Below are 18,945 nucleotides of genomic sequence, written 5' to 3'. Positions count from 1 at the left end.
ACTAGCTCAACATAGTTATCAGCTTTATTATTGCCAAGGAAATTCTTGATAACTTCTACAAATGAGGTCCAAGCTCTACGTTCAGTCTCATTCATGGACTCCACGAAAGCCGGATCTTTCATGAGTTGTCTTATTTGGGGACCATCAAATATTCCAGCTTTTAATTTTTCTGTGCTGATCTGAGGTAGCTTGTTTCCCATGTAAGCAAAGCACGGTCCGTTCTTATTTAGCGCCTTTACAAACTGCTTCATCAAACCGAGCTTGAGATGTAGAGGAGGCAAAATGATTTTGTCACACTCAACAATAGGCATGTTAATAATATTTTTCTTACCAACAACCATGTCGTCTCTCTGCGGCCACTCTTTTTTTGACCAATGGTTTGCTTTGTCTCTGCTATCCCACAGACATAGAAAACAAGGATATTTTGTGTAGCCACTTTGCTGTCCAAGAAGAAAGTTCACCATCTTTAAATCCACACAAATCACCCACTGATGGTCCTGATATTTAATTTTTTCCATAACCAAAGCAATTGCTTCATATTCTTCTTTCAGTCGTGTTGAATGAGCGATTGGAATTGAGCCATATTTATTGCCATTGTGTAGAAGGACGCATTTTAAACTTCGCTTGGAGCTATCAATAAACAGGCGCCAATCATCTGGATTGTATTCTGGAAGACCCATGTGTTCTAGGAGACCTCTAACATCGTGACAGAATACGAGATTTGTGTCTTCAGTGAAAAATGGTAAAAACTCCTTTTCCCTTGTTCGGTAGAATGTGATTTTAGTTCCTTGTTCTAGTACGTTTTTCTCCTTCAATCTGGAAGCAAGTAATTCAGACGATTCTTTTGAAAGATTAAGGTCCCTAACTAGATCATTTAGCTCATCTTGATTAAACTGTTGAGGAATTGTTGACATTCCCTCATAATCACTGTCACTTCCATCATCCATGTCACAAGAATGTTCACTACGTTCGTTTTCAGTCTCACAAAGCTCTGGCAAGTGGTGAAACGTTGGGATTGGTATTTCATCGGAATGAACAACTGGACGTCTTGCTGAAGGCAGACCAGGATATGTCCACTTGTTCCGGTTATTTCTATTCATACCCGTAACATTTACCAGGCAGAAATAACAGTCATCAACATGGTTTGTGGGTTCCCTCCAAACCATTGGAACACCAAACTTAAGACTTTTTCTTTTTCCAGTTGTCCACTGTCGCAAGTGTTCAGTACACATTTTACACACAATATGTGGAGCCCACGTTTTATCTTGGTCCCCTAGGCGTACACCAAAATATGCATGATATGCTTTTTTTTACAAAGTCACTGATATGTTTTCTATTGTCTTTAAATGTGTACTCACCACATATGTAGCAAAACACATCAGGATGGTTAACACAACTTCTTCGACTTGAACTCATTTTATGTTCAGGCCACTAACACGGATGTTAAATATAAAGCCTTAGTATACGCGATACAAGTTATGATTTCAGAACAAAACTCACATGTTCCAACATGTCACTCCACCTGCAAGACAACAACTACGATCCACTAGCCAAGTAGAATGCCAATGCAATCTAGTGGACGTTCCTGGAACTACTATATGACTAGTTTCCGTTTAGTACCGACAGATAGCAGCACTAATGAGAAAAGAGCGCCGTTCTTCCAAATAGAAATCTCTATAGAGCACAGTAGGATTTATTTGAGTTGCAGAGTTTATAAGATCATATTCAAACTTGTTATTACGAGAATATTTGTATTTCTTTTGCTTATTTTGTATACTATTGCAAGAAGCATGCAGAAATAGTGGTTACATCATTTATAATTTACATATTTATTTTGGATTGTAATATTTCTTCCACATACATTGTAACGTAAATAACACTACTGGTACAGTAGCCTGTATCTACCAAAGTAGAGCTGATAGAAAAAAACTGCTTACATTATTGGATTCAGCGCCCCACACATAGTTAAAATCAGCTCTAAAATTTTAGGCACCAAGAAAAAATTTTTTTCTGTAGGCCTGTGTTATTAGACTTTCAAACTCTGCTATGCATAAGTATCAGAAGTCTTATAGAAGGGTTTTGTCCGACTGTTTGCCAACAGGTACCAAAGCAAAAACTGTTAGAGTTATCAAGAAGCGGTTTCTTGCAAGCCATTCAGCGTCCCAGGATTATGTTCTACTTCATCCGTTAAACTCAGTATTTAAACCGGAAGTGGATCAAATTAGTCATTTCCGTTTTTAACTTTTATCGCTAATTAACGAAAACGGTAACAAATAACGAAAAGCTTTTTTTTCAAACGATTCATCGTCTCAAGGCAACGTACCATGATTATCCCAAACTATGTACCAAAACCAAAAGTTATTCAAATTTTATATTACTTCCGGTTTCAATGCTTATTTCCATAGAGCAAGATCAGTAAGAGATATTGAAATGTGATTCTCTGCACGTACTTCTACTCTGCACATCAATTCAACAGATACAGATGTGTTTATTCTGTTATTGCGGTGATTACAGTTGCTTCCACCAGGCAGTGTGTTTGTGACCGGAATTGGAGCTAATGGGAGGTTAATAGAACTTATTGTATTTACGCTTGCCTAAATCCCAAGCAACTTAAGGCATTTTTAGGACTTCATTCTCTATCTGGGTGTGACACAGCAGATTGCTTCAAGAACAGAGGAAACCCATCTTTCTAGAAAGTTTTTGAATCTTCCACAGAAAAAGTTCTAGAGGCATCTGATAGATTAAACTGCCCAGAAAGTTTTACATGTGAAGATGAAAAATTGATGGAAAGGTACATTTGTCGCACATATTTACAAGGCAAACAATTTGTAGAAACGAGGATTAGGCCAAACAATACAAGATCCCTCTTCATTAACGCTCTATTCAAATCGAAAGTGGTTCAAATTAACGATTTTTGGTATCAACCTTTATCGCCATAGAACAAAAACAGTAATTCATAGCAACTAATGGCTTTTTGACATGAATTGAGCGTCCGAGAAACAGATTCTATCTTTGGTCTTATCAATGTATTGCAATCAATAGTTATAGATGTAGTGTTTCAAGTATAACTATAGAATTCACATGGTTTTGAAGTGTACTGTAGTTCCACGCTGTAAAACGAAATTCACTTATTAATTCTTAAAATTTATTTTTGGTTTAAATTATAATATTGTGCAAAGATAAATCGATAGATGGCATTGAGTTCAATGATTCTCAACGAGAGCGTTAACACTCTTTAGGAGGAGTTCTCTTTCCAAGTAGGGCGCTGGAACATAAAAGAGCGGTTAGGGGCGATAGACTACTTAAAACTTATTTAAGATTTCATAAAGTTTTGAGTTATTATTTTTCTTAGTATTGGATGAGAGCCATCATGTATTTATCAAAAGTTTAAACTATTTTAATAAATATTAATGTAGATCCTTCAAGGTTGGATTTAGAATTGAAGCCTTTTAATCTGGAGGAAAAACCCTACTTTTGGACCAAGCCAAAAATTTCAGAATGTCAAGTGTTTTTCAGCGGTTTTCACCTCATTTGAGGGTGCTGAATCTGAATCTACCGGGTGTACAGATGTACACCTTGAGCATTTTGAGTAATTCAAGATGGCGGCCAATATGGTGGCTGTAAAAGTGATAGGAATATTTTTGTATATTTTATCAAGATGAGTATCAAATTATATGTTTTTGGGTTGCGGATTCCAATAATAATGTCAAAAATGTTATGAATTTGTTACAAATCGAGATATTCAATATGGTACCCAATATGACGGCCGTAAAATTGAGAAGAATATTTTTGGAGTATTGTATCGACATGGGGATCGAATTATATGTTTTTGGGTTGCAGATTTCAATAGTTACTTCAAAAATCTTATGAAATTGATAGAAATCAATATATTCAATATGGAATATTCAGATTCGCGACCCTCAAGCTAGGTACATACATGTTCATTGAGAATACATTTATGCGTTATGGCCATGGACCAGGAGGAATAATCGGACTTACACTAAATCCATCAGCAGTGAAGCGATGGGCTTTCAGCCTTCACACCTGCAGTCGTTTAGTAAATGACATTTATGTCATGAGAGATGCTGGACGAGATATAGAAATAACTAAGCATAAGGAAGAAATGCCATCTCGAGTAAAAGGAGATACTGCAGACCGAATTAAGTTCAAAGAAAAGCTATCTCATTGCATAGATCCTTTGAAGATCGATGATCACCCAAAAACTATTGTGAATATTGTGACAGGGAAAATTTGTTCCCAGAAAGTGAATGTTGATAATGCTGTTGAGATAGGTGAGAAGGCGTTGTGTTCTTATGAAGAAAAATTACCAACTGGTTTTCACGATCCAATCTTAACAACGGTTCGTAATGTTTCCTGCGATGACGTCAAAAGAACAGCTAGTATTGGTGTCATTGACACAAAACTCTTGTACACGCGTGCAATGTGTCTCACATCTACAAGAGATATTGATGCTAAAGGAATGATATCATATGAGCTTGCCGCTGTCCCCACATCTTTGATGAATATGGGACTCCCAGGTTCTGCAAAAGTAAGTCGAAACTGAAACAAATAATACAGGTAGAGAAGTCTATGAGATCGTACAAGCACGAAGATGCTCTCATACTTGATGGTTGTGCTGTTTTGTGGGTGATCAACTGGCCATCTAACGGAACTGTTCTTGACTTCATAAAATTGTATCGGTCATATGTGCTTGAAAAATTGAACAAATGCAACGTGTACCTGATATTTGACAAATACAAGGAGTACAGTACCAAAGAAGGAATAAGAAGCGTCAGAACGGGATCAACATGTAGCAGGTATCATAAATTGTCTTTCAACACGTCCTTGCCCTCCCAACAAGTTAAGCTGAATGTTACGAAGAATAAGGTACAACTAGTACAGCTGATCTGCAAGTATCTAATGACAGGAGGGTTGCCATAAGATTCCACCAAAAGCCTATTCATCACTGGACCAGAAGATGTCACAACAGAAATAACTGTTGATTGTATCAAGGAACGTCCAGATATGTAAAACACTTACGAAGAGGCTGATGTCATAATTATAACACAAGTAGTGATGGTAGACAATCAGCTGGACAGAAATTGTACAATAAATGTAATTAGTGATGACATGGATGTTCTTCTCCTCCTGATGCACTACTACCACACACAAAAACTTACTCGTAACATTTTTATGTAGGCAACTCAAAGTCAGAGAGGAATTATTGACATAGGATTGTATGTGTCTGAACACCGTGATATTGTTTCAAACTTACTAGCATTTCATTCTCTTCTGGCTGCGATACAGTTACTACTCTTTATGTCATTGGAAAGCAGAAGGCAATGAAAGTACTATGAGAGACTAATATTCATTATTTATTGACTTTCGTTGATCTCCCACAAAATCATTTATTGTTTGTATAAGAAACATGATATTCTTTCAGACTTATCTTTGGTGTTGTGAGACTTTTCTTTTTTTTTCTTCCTAATTACATAAAACTATTTCTTATGTGTCGAAGTACGCTAGTCATTCGGAAGTCTTAGTTAATGAAAATTCATTTATGTCTGAGAATTTAGTCAGCGTTTTTCTTCGGTAATTTTGTGTTTTCGTAGCTAAATCGTGGAAGTGTTTGTTTATGTTATATAATGCATTATGTCAATGTGTACTTTATGTAATAAAGCTGAGAGAGCTCCTTTCCCAACTATCTGTCCATCTCTGACGTCATGAGTACCTGTTGAGACAAAAACATCTCATCTACACGTGCCTGGAGTCAGCAGATCTCTGTCTTTAAATACTCCCTCCAACCCGGAAACAGGGAGTCACACAGAGCCTTTGGAGTCGCTTGGAGACTTTGGAGTCGCTTAGAGACTTTGGAGTCAGTTATCGAAGTTAGTCTCCAGAGCCTGTCGAGAGTCGGTCTTTGGAGTCATCTTAGGACTCAGTCGCGAAGTTGTCAAAAGACTGACTACGCGAGTGCACGGCGGTCAATGGGGCACTCCGAGAGTAACTTAGAAAACGAACCGAACAGACTATAATTCGGTTTTCGCCATACAGAACACCGGACGAACAACAGGAGGATAACAAGAAGCCCAGCAGAGAAGATGAAGCTACAGGTACTGTGACATCAGATTTCTTCCTTTCTCTTCCTCACCTCTCACCTACACACACTCTCTCTCTCTCCAAAAAGCTAAAATTCTCATTTTTATTTCTCTTAAAGTCAGACGGGTGTCGTCCGGTCCCAGGACCTGTTCTACCATTGAGAAACATCCCAAGAATCTCACTTTGACGACACAGCTTTCTTTGAAAATGTTTTTCAAATTAAGCACCCGTAAAAGTACTACAAAGTGGGAAGGAGCTTCAAAAGCTTGGAAATAAGACATCATTACTTGAAGATGTGATTCAGAAGGCAACTGAGTTTATAGCTTCTTGCTATGGTAGTAGGATAACTGGCCCTATAATGTCTGATATCAGAAGAGATGTCTTTCTGAAGAAATTGTCAAAGAAGACTGCCGTACATATGCCGAAATTGAAGAGCTTGACACCAACTACGGAAGCATTCTCTGAAAATGTAAAAAGAGCTCATTTCCAGGCTTGTATTTGGAAACAAGCAGATAAACCAGACCCACCAGACATGGATCCGACACATTTTTTGTGGTATCGTGATAAGCTGAACAAAACATTGGAACCAGTTACTGTACCACCGGAAACTGTGATGGCACCGAAAGACATCTTAAAGATGGTGAGTTGCGGCTGTTCTTCTGAAAACATGTCTAAAGGACGTTGTGGCTGTGTGGCAAATCATAATAGCTGCACTGACTTCTGCAATTGTGAAGCCTTTAAACGATGCCAGAATATCTTCACACGTCAAAATACTAGGAATCTAGAAGACGAAAACATGGATACTTCTTCTGACGAAGACTGACAAGTGATCTGTGATATTTATAATTTTGTTGCGGAGTAACATAGAAACATCGGCATTTTGTATTGTAAATGTACATATTTCGCATAAATGTGGTCAGCAACATAATTCTTGATTAAGAAAACGTCCAGGAAAAAAATATAAGAAAATCTTCAAACCTAAGCTTGTGTTGTTTGTTTTCTTTTGCACACAGAAAGGAATGGTTTTGTAAATAAATATAGAGAAGCCCAAAATGTGGAAAAAATGTTCTGGAGCGCAAACAAGGTGAGTTGCGGTGACGGAGAAAGCATCAACACCCAAACCCAAAATTTCAGTGTATCAGATATTGTTCTAAGTATGTACCTAGCTCGAGGGTCGCGAATCTGAATATTCCATATTGAATATATTGATTTCTATCAATTTCATAAGATTGTTGAAGTAACTATTGAAATCTGCAACCCAAAAAACATATAATTCGATCCCCATGTCGATACAATACTCCAAAAATATTCTTCTCAATTTTACGGCCGTCATATTGGGTACCATATTGAATATCTCGATTTGTAACAAATTCATAACATTTTTGACATTATTATTGGAATCTGCAACCCAAAAAACATATAATTTGATACCCATCTTGATAAACTATACAAAAATATTTCTATCACGTTTACAGCCGCAATCTTGGCCGTCATCTTGAATTACTCAAAACGCTCAAGGTGTACATTTGTACACCCGGTAGATTCAGATTCAGCACCCTCAAATTAGGTAAAAGCCACCGAGAAACATTAGACATAGGCCCTACTGACATTTTTAGTTTCGGTGGATTTCCTCCAGACTATTTCTTTTTTTCTGGTTCTTAGACTACTTTGAGCAAGTCTTACGTTCAGCCTTGAATATTGTGGATTGGGAGTTCAACGGAGAACACTCAGGACAATTGCATTCACCCGAGAAGGCGCTAAGCCCCAAAACGGGTCAGAACCACTGAATAAATTACATACTTCTCGTGGGTAGTTTTGAGTGCGATAAAACGTGAAAGTTTTTGAACTTAAACTTCATTACTACCATAATAATAATTTATAGTATTTATTCTACTGGAACCAAGTCTATTTATTAATGTATTTTATATGTAAAAAAATACATTGTTAATTAACATATTGTATCTTTTGCTAGTTGTCTTCACCTAACAGTGACACACCTACTCCTAACAAAGGCGAAAATTCTATTCAAAAATTACATATTTGAATTTATTTTCTAATACGAAAACCATTTCAACTAATTTAACAGCGACATTACTTTTTTCCTAAAGGAAAGCGTGGGCAGTGAACCAGAACTGGCTCGAAATAAAGTAGTATTCTTCTAGTACAGGCAATGCATCATTGGTATGGAAAGATTCTCTAGTGTTTCCATCTCGATATTCTTTGAAATGCGTTATTCACATGGTAGGAAAAAAGATAAAGTAGGGAGACAACTCCTAAAGGCACGAATTCAGCAACGTTATTTTTGGACGACAGAAATGTATAATATACTCTATCCATATTGAACATGTTAAACGAAAGTATTAGAACATAATATTATGGAGATTGAAAACATATAGATGGCATTTTCTAGTAGGCATCTTACATTGACAAGAGCTACACATCTCGCATATTTTTCAAGGTAAGATTTCAGTTATTACTGGGTGTTCAAAAAATCCCGTACAATAAGGTTTTTTTTTTTTTTTTTTTTTTTGTAATGAATGAAGCTGCCGCATAACGAAATAATACAGCTATGTAAGTGTGACGATATCTCACACACAGATTCCACCTTCATTGCTCAAGAGCATCAAGTTCAATTTTGGTCATTTGGAACATATTTCACCTGAAAGATCTCTGTCTCAAGCTCCTTTTAGAGCTTAAAATTCTTATGCCCAGATAATGTAAATAATTTTTATCGTGTAAAAGATACTGTTAAATTTTACCACTTAGTGAAGAGTATCGTAAAAACTTGGCTTTTTGTCACTACTTTGATAATTGAGGTTGATTCTCTTATGCTCTGAACGCTCCAGATGTTGTCAGTGAGTTCAATGTACTCCATCCCGAAAGACAATCACTATCCCATCCCACCATGAGACGATTACTTTATAAGTGAAATAATTTTCAATAACATTTGCGTATTAATTTCAACTTTTCCCTTCTACCTGTTTATATCTCTATGTAAACATATATCATTTCACTATATTATCTGAGAGATAAGCTGAGAGATAATACGAAGTACATCAATTACATTACTACTACTAATCACATCCATTTGGCATTCAGTCTCATCGCCGTAAATTTTAAAGCAATTGAATCAACCTTTCGTGATAGGAATCTGCCCTCAATTCGCTCTGCTTCGGAGATCTTCCTTTTTGCACATCGGAGGATGGTGCCAACAACAGCAAATAACGTTGAAGTTTATACATAGTTTTGTTTATTTACTTTCTTTAGACAAAAGAGCTATATAGTAGCTATATATATATGTATCAGGTGTTTTTTTGGAAATAAAACACAATTTTGCTTTCAAAATAACATTTATAGTTTCTAGTTAAAGAAAAATAAATATGCTAACCTAAGTGTACAATGCGAAAAGGTGAACAAACATCTCTTCGAAAACAAAATTAGTGAAGTTAGTGAATATTTTACTGTTTTGAAATAGAGTGTTTGCTTGGTGAGTATGCGAAGCTCTGGCCGGAGTTTGAATTTCAGATCGCTCAGCTACTAAATAGAGCATCTTTATAAAGCTAATGAATCTAAGAAGTTACATAATAATAATAATAATAATAATAATAATAATAATAATAATAATAATAATAATAATAATAATAATAATAATAATAATAATAATAATTATTATTATTATTATTATTATTATTATTATTATTATTATTATTATTATTATTATTATTATTATTATTATTATTTTTATTATTATTATTATTATTATTATTATTATATACAACTCTAAGAACAATTAAGCAATTTATTTCTAAATTTGACAATATATCAGAACCGTTCAGAAAGTAACCTCCGATTGGTTAAAAAAGAAACACCAAGGTAGGAAAGTAACTTGGAAGTTTGGGAAGTAACCTCCGATTGGTTAAAAAGAAACACCAAAGTAGGAATGTAACCTGGAAGTTTTGGAAATAACTTCCGATTGGTTAAAAAAGAAATACCAAAGTAAATAAAAAGAATTTATTATCTGTATCTGAAAACTGCTTCTTTGCTCTATTTTTCAAAATGGTTTCCATAAACGTTCAAGCATTTATTATATTCCTACACTAGCTTAGAACTTCCATCAGCATAAAAATCTCCCGCCTGTGCCTTGAGCAAGCCTGTGATCGCATCTTTCAGCTCCTCATCATCACCAAAACGCTGGATATCATATAACACAGTCCTTGAAATTTGTGGAAATTCATGGGAAAGCTCCGACATTGTGAAACATCGATTTTCACGAACGTTTCCATAAATTTTTTGAACGAGTTCATCACTGACCACTCATGTCCTGCCACTCCTCTCTTCGTTGTGAATGTTTGTTCGTCCTTAAATGAGCAAACTGTAGCGATTAACACTATTTTTATTATATACGAGGGTCATTCGGAAAGTAAAGAACGTTTTGCGCTAGCGCGTGCGAGTGTTCCCCCACCCCCGCTGCCGCTGCGTTATTGACCTGGGCATGCTTTAGCCTCAGTCTGGCACCAGCTGCGATCCGCAACGGTCCGTTATTGCTTCGCTGTGCGACTGTAAAATGTGCGATACAATTACTGATCCCGCCAAGTGTGAGGTTCGTGGTGTGATAAGATTTTTGACTGCAAGAAAAGTGCGTCCGATAGAAATTTATAGACAAATCACTGAGGTGTATGGAAATGTAATGAATGAAACATCAGTTCGTAAGTGGTGCATTATGTTTAATGACGGACGGACGAATGTGCACGATGAGGAACGCTCGGGCCAGCCTTCTGTTGTGACTGACGAACTCAAAGGAAGAATTGAGCGGAAGATTCAAGAGGATAGGCGATTCACTATTGATGGGCTGCACGAATTCTTTTCTGAAATTTCAAGAACTGTGTTGTACGAAATTGTCAGTGGTGAACTTGGTTACGATGAACTTAAGGAAGCTGTTAGTGATTGGTTCAACAGTTTGGCGGCAACTGTGTATGCCGAAGGCATAGAAAAACTTGTACCACGGTATGACAAGTGTTTAAATTTACACGGCGACTATGTCCAAAAGTAACTTAAGTATCACATAGTATGTAACACAAATTTCGCCTTTGTATATCAGTTATTAAAGTGTTTATACAAAAACGTTCTTTACTTTCCGAATGACCCTCGTACATACAAATAATCATTAAGTTGTTAAATATTGTTGTTAAATGAATTAGTACTATTTTTTAAAAAAATAAAAAAATGAAAAGAAAGAGATCTTGTTAAAGATTAAGTAATCTCTAAATATTTTTTTACTTACTTCTAAAGTTGTAAAAATTAGAATTAAACTACGTAGTGGAGTGATAGAGCTAATACGTAGAAGAATGGCTAAAATGTGTTAGTGGGTGTAAATTGAAATAAGTAGTTTTTGCTAGGAGTGGTGGTTAAAGAGGTTAAAACTAAGTTAATAAACAATATGTTTCTAACTGAATAAATTCAATGAGACTACCGGTATATAGGGAGTTTTAAGAGGAGTAGGGAAATAAAGTCAGGGACCAGTTTGATCGAAATGAGGTAGAAAGTTACGTTAAATTTACTGATTAAAGGAAATTACTGAAACTCAGTAACAGTATACAGGGCGTTTAAAATTAATAAGCACTGAAATAATTAAATTTATTGATAAATTGTGTTGCACAATAGTAGAAAAAAGAGAAGGTCATAGGTTTTGGAGCCAGCAGATGATTGGAGCCTGTGGGGTTAAAAAATCTTTCCTGTCTATTCTTATTTTCCAAATAAGTGGTAAGTATTTAAGAATTTTATATTTGCTATTACTTAGAAAAAGTAGAAATAGTCACTGGCTGTTGAATGCACACGTTTAAAAGAATAACTAATAATTAAATTATATGCAGAATATTTTTTGAGCCAAAAATCTCTACATCAACTTCATTTAAGGTTAATAAAAATGTACCGAAGAAAATGGTGTTCGCAATTCAAGCTTATATTTCTCTATTGGTTGTTAAAGGTTTGGATTTATAGGCGAAATTAAAATGATTTAAATACAGTGAATTCCATTTCTGATACTATACTAAAATCGTTGAAAGAACAGTAATCGTTAGCTATAAATTGTTATTCTTTGTTTACATTTAATTGTATAGTGTACCTTAAATCTCAAAATTTGAAGCTAAGTAAAACTGTCAGAAAAATTTAATTTATCTGTTTAATTGTTATTTTCTTGTATTCACCAACCAGTTTTTTTAATTGTATGAACGAGAAAGTGTGGAGTGCTATAAGATTAACTATTTGCCTTTCAATTTTTTTTTTTTTTAATTTTTTTTGGGAGGTTTTCAGGTACGCTTCTGTTGTAAAACTTTCACTGGTGCAGAGTCACTCACAATTACTGGTTTTTGGCTTTTCTCTAATTATTTTTCTCAATCCATATAGTGATTGCGATACCTAAAACTGACGCTTCGAATAAACCAAGTCAATATTTTTTTGTTCTTTGATGGAGTTCACTTTGATTACCTATGATACATTTTTTTTTTTAATTGACATGCTATTTCAATTCCGAACCAGGGGTTATATGGAATTATATTTCAGATCAGTCGAGATACTTATTAATGACTGAATAAAGTACTAAATGGTACAGAATCCATTCACGAACAATTCATTTACTCATCACACATGGTCCATACAAGGCACAAAGTTCCCGATGAATGGCTGCTGCCGAATCTTGTTTTGCCGTAAGAAAACGTATAACAGCTCGTACCTTGCACTTGGCGGGGTTTTCTATTGCAGCACACAGTTTGAGATGTTACAAAAGTGGAACTAGTGATCAGACAACCTTCACTCTATCACGGCTGGATGCACACTGATCTACCGCGCACGTCTTTGCAAAGATGATTTCGCTGCCCCCACTACTTCACGCGTAGTGACCAATCGGAGGTTACTTATCGAACGCGCCTCGTACCTAGTTGTATCTTTCAAATGTCAAGTGGATATAACGACTTCGCAAATTAGCACATCGTCTGGTGAGAAAATTCCCCGGATCATTCCAGACTATGAAAGGGTTTTCTCGGCGTCCTCTCTTTCTTCTGCATTCTTTTATTTCACTAATTTTTCCATCATTCACTTGCGCTCATCGCCCTTCTTTCTTAGCCTATAACTACACACCATCAGCGAGAGACGTTCAAGATTTGATATTAGTATACAAAAGAAACGTAGTATTTTAAGTTTAATCTGATGTGAGATCCAGGCCAGGATTCGGATTTCATCGTTGCTTGCGCGTTTGGTGCTCAAATCTCCTTAACTTCACAAAACAAAACTTTACATCATCTGCGGTAAAATTTCTTCATAAAATTAAATGTTATAGAATACGTCTATAGCCAAAAGATGTCATATAAACATGGGAAAAGACGGAGACGAAGAAGAATGCCTATGGATAAAATACATTTTTCTTCCAGTTATTCCTTAGCCTGCATAATATCAGTAACGTATTCATTGAAACATTTTATGAAACAAGAATACATTAAGGTTTCGGACATTGAAAATATCAGAAGACTGTTAGTATCACTTCCCCGAAGAACCACACTTCTATGTAGCAGATCCTCAATTAGGTGAATTACGCATCAACATTTTTATTCTCAAGTTATGTTAACGAGCGTGATTTCTCGTTGAGAGTACTTCCATCAAACAGCAAATAGCAGTGTCATGTGCATACCACTTTTTGTACGGTGTGAATTTTTTTTCAATTAATATTAAAACTGGAAGTAATACTAGATTTCTACCGCTCTTAGTAAAGAAAGTATAGAGTGAACACGGAACAATCGTATACTCTTAGGACGCTTAAAATTGATTGAAGAAAACTGTTTTTCACTGTCTATTGCCTGTATACTCTCTATTGATCCAACGTTAAACTCGGAGGTGGTTGATTATTCCCACTTCCCATTTTCATAGAAGAGAGAGATGGTATCTATCCATTCAACGCTAAAATGATTCTTTCAAAAAAAAAGTTTCTCCCTATCTTTTATCGTTCTTAGTTTTATGTAGATTAATATTAAAAGCGGAAGTTGTAGTAGATTTCTACCACTTCCATTTTCGAGTAGAGAGTGAAAGATGGAGATAACACGTATTCTTTTAACGCTTAATCGATTCCAGAAAGCCGCTTCTCGCTGTTTCCGCTTTTGATCTATAGTGAACAACATAAAAACCGGAAATGATTAATTCCTACCATTTCCTGTTTAAATATAATCTCCATTAACGAACACAATCCCTAACGTTTGATCTTCTACATTCTATGCGAAATTGATGGTGATCAGTTAAACTAGTTCTTTAGACTTTTTGTCTGCTGGACGGACGAACAGACGGGCGTTCGGAGCAAATATATAAAAGAGTTAATAAATCAAACTTCTTAAACACCAAAAGATGGCAGTTCGGATTCTACTTTAAGCAGTAGTCCTCATTTCACATAATCTCGTTACCAACAGCAAAGGGTGATTTCTTAACTTAATGAAAGCAATTATTTTCCATAACCCAATATTCTGAATATTTAAATCATTACTTTTGAATCGTTATTGCATGTATACAATTGTGCACGGCAGCTGAATTGATGTTTCACCTTAAGGACTACTCTCACGTCCTCCGACCCGTTTCCAGTAATGTTGCCGTCCCAGTGACGTGACAAATCTTATTCGAATGGTATTTCTGCATGTTCTTAATGACACTGAACTTTCGTAACATATCACAGTATTCGTCCGCTGGAAGCTAAATTTTCACTGGAGATTTTAGCAATAGCGTGTCGCGAGTTTTCATTGCCGCACGCCAAATGTCAATCCGGCTGCCGCGTAAAATAATTCCCTCCTCTTAATATATTATTCTGTTTACTGAGAGAGAATGAAGCTTCTAGGCTTATACTCACTGTATACAGACTTATCTTTTCTCGAAATCTTGACAACTGGTAACAAAAAACTGCTACGATTTTATTCGCACTTTTACTAACTTTATCTTCAATATATTTCTGAATAAGGTATTTCAATTTCCTACACACGTACGTATGACCAATTAAAAACACAAGAGTATATGGTATCATTTTCTCTTAAGAAAAAAAATGAAATGAAATCTTTAAGTTTTACGTCCCACGATTATGTCGGTTAGGCTAAAGGAGACGGTGATGATGAGAGATGAATGAAAATGGTGGAATGAAGAAACTGGGAGGAAACGGGAGAACCCCGGGAAAACCCACGAGCACAGTGTTTATCCAGCACAAAGTCCACACGTCGCGAGCTAGGATCGACCCAGGGACCCCAAGCACCGGAAGTGAACGCTCTACCACTGAGCCACCCTTTTAAAAAAATCATGCACTGTTTTATCCAAATATTAGTAATATCATATTTTAGCTCCAAACCTACTTATATCGTATATATATATATATATATATATATATATATATATATATATATATATATATATATATATATATATATATGGGTGAGAGTTTGAAAATCGACGGGAAAAGTAAAAAGTGATGATGGGAACAGAGGTTTGATGAGGGGCCGCAACTTTTGGAGTGTATGTTATTCATGGCCGCCATCTTGAAATCCGCCATTTTGGATTCAAGTCATTTTTTAAAATGGGAATGGGGTGTATGACACATCAAATAGCACTACCCATTCAGAAATTTAGTGGTGTAATTTGTTTTTTTCTTTTTCTATCTTGTACAGTTTAGAAGTTATTAATGTTCAAAGGTGGGAAATTACCTTGATACTGACCGAGTTCTCTCTTTGTTCCAGGTGATCTAAAATGGGTCTGACACGTGAACAGATGTTCGAAATTATTCTCATATCAGGGGAACGCAGCTACCGAACAATAGCAGCTGACTACAACAGACGGCACCCAGACAGAGAACCGGTATCGCACAGCACGGTGGCTCATGTGATCACCAAATTCCGGGAGACGGGCTCTGTTCAAGATAGGGCACGTAGTGGCGACCAAAGACTGCCACCAATGAGGAAACTGCAATGGCGGTTATTGCGCCGTTTTTGAAAAGTCCTAAACGAAGTACCCGTCGTGTGTCCCTAGCATGTGCAATAAGCCAATCCTCCGTTGTCCGGATATTGCAAGCCAATCAGTGGCATCCTTACAAGCTGCACATGCAACATAAAGTGAACGAGGATGACCCTGGTCGCCGGTTGGAGTTCTGCATGTGGTCTACTGAACAACACGAACTGGATCCTGCGTTTGCCATGGGCATACTGTTCAGCAACGAGGCGTATTTCACTTTGAACGGGGAGGTTAATCGACATAATTTTCGATACTGGTGTGACGCAAATCCGAACAATGTTGACCTGAGTCGAGAACATAGTCCAGCAAAGGTGAAGGTGTGGTGTGACATATGGGACACCCGCATCATTGGGCCATTTTTCATTTACAACACCTTAACTGCACCACAGTATCTGATGCTGATGCAGGACCTTGTGTTCTCTGCCACACTGAACGCTGACTTCATTTTTCCATCTTATTTTCAGCACGATAGAGCCCGTCCACACTATGGACTTGGTGTCCGTGAATGGTTGGATGAATAACTTCCAGGAAATTGGATTGGTCGCCGTGGTCCCGTGGAGTGGCCGCCCAGATCCCCTGACTTAACGCCCCTTGATTTTTATCTATGGGGACATATTAAGCAGATAGTGTATGCTGAGACAATCCGTGATTTGAGACACCTGGAGGAACGCATCCAACAAGCCTGTGAGCAAATTTCAGGAGACATTCTCCTCCTTGTGCAGTGAGAGTGGTTGCAGCGACTACAGTTGTGCGTTGCACGGGATGGACAACACGTGGAACATGTGTTGTCGCATTCAGTATCAAGGTAATTTCCCACCTTTGAACATTAATAATTTCTAAACTCTACCAGATAGAAAAAAAAAAAAAAACAAATTACAACACTAAATTCCTGAGCTCAAGCTGATGTTATTTGATTTGTCATACACTCCTATTCCCAATTTAAAAAATTGATTTGAATCCAAACTGACGGATTTCAAGATGGCGGCCATGAATGACATACACTCCAAAAGTTGCGGCCCCCTCATCAAACCTCTGTTTCCATAATCACTTGTTACTTTTCCCGTAGATTTTCAAACTTATGCAGGTGTCCAAGGACTATTGACTCACCCTATATACAGTAAATATATATATATAATTGTATGGACCAGGAGAACGAGTTGCCCTTCTGACAATAATGTATTAAGTTTATCATGGTTTAGGCAAAACGATTTTGAGTTGCACTTACATTTCGTTTATTTAGCACAGATTCTCCTTCATATCCTCCTTTTTCCTCCTCTTCATACAGCTTTGAAACCTAAATGTCATAAAGTCCCTTCTACATTGTGATAGGAGGTGTCAGCTTTCAAACTCGGAGATAAAACCTAAAAATAAGTGGAAAAGCGACTATTATCAAGTCAACAGGCATAGTGACTGAGAACAGGATTTAAGTATCAGTGTTGTCCACGAGGCAGACTCTTCATGATATAAGAGCGAGACGAGTCTCGAACAGCTGCACTTTTCGAGACGAGACATCCTTAAATCTTGTCTCGTAGACAACACTATTAGAAATATACTTGAATATTAGAATAAATATAGTTATATCTTAATCCTTTGAAGGGTACCGTCAGTTCTCAGAAGAGGCCATGATCTCTTGCAAAATCTCCTAGGGATACCAATGATTATGGACAGGGTTGAATTCACAGTGAGGCCCTTGAAATTTGAATGCCTTACAATGACCCGAATTCAACTTTAAACCATAGATCCACACTTCATACAGCCTCTGTTTTGAAAAGAGATCATGAACTCTAATCCAGCCAAGTTAAGTGTCTCCTTTAGGAATGTACCCACATCCTAATATCAGTTTACTTAAATGCTATTCATTAAATCGAAAAACATATATTTTTCATCCAATTTATTACACTGTAGCATGGAAAAGGAAGCTTATTCTACACTGAGGTTGCATACTGCAATGCGTGAACTCCAAAGACACTGCGGGAACATACATACTCAGATGTCTTATTTTGCTTTTATTTTTGCTAGTAATTCATGCACACTGGTGCAGAACGAAAACATAACGAACACTTCTAGCTTACTGTAATATAAGAGTATAAATCACAAATTGTTGGGGATATATTTAAACAGTATGTTTTCCTCAGAACAACAATTTTGCACTTCTTGCTTGCAAAATTCTCGCTGCTGTTTTATTATAGTTCCAAAACAGTAACATTCAGAACACACAAGACGTTTCCTTTGTATTGATCTTGATTTGCCTTTTTCCTAAATGTAAAAACCAAAGGGTCGTACTTGTATTTTACTTTAATGTCAAAAGAACATTGGCATTATTAATTTATGTTTGTATAGGTAAGGTCCAATTAAAAATTTAGATATTGAATGCATTTGGAGTTCCTACTTCATTCATAGTTAATCAGAGCGAACTAGGGCTCTGTCTCTCTGCAATTCAATTAATTAAGGATGTAGAGTTTTCGATATATGATTTTAGTGGTTAGTGCAAGTAACTTTATGTACGTAGACCTAGGTTCGACGCCCGGTGAAAGCATTGAATGTAATAGAATGGTTTAATTATAACTTTAAACGGTGGCTCTCGTCTGATATATAATTGTAGTTTCCATTTAAGTTTTGGGAACCACGGTGACTCGGGCATAGAGGGCTCACCTCTGGTACGTAGGATCCCTGTTCCGCCCTAGCTCGCGCCAAGTGAACTTTGTGGTGCACAATCACCATGTGCGTGGGTGTTCTTAGATATTCCTTTTCCTCCCATTTTCGTCATTCGACAATTTCATTGATTTCTCATTACCACAGTCTCCCATAGTCTAATAACGTAATTTTCCG

Source organism: Thermobia domestica, chromosome 16, assembly GCF_964235325.1.
Source record: "Thermobia domestica chromosome 16, izTheDome1.hap1.1, whole genome shotgun sequence".
In the NCBI taxonomy this organism is placed as follows: Eukaryota; Metazoa; Arthropoda; class Insecta; order Zygentoma; family Lepismatidae; genus Thermobia; species Thermobia domestica.
The sequence above is the reverse complement of the archived record's forward strand: the minus strand, read 5'-3'. Positions refer to the sequence as shown.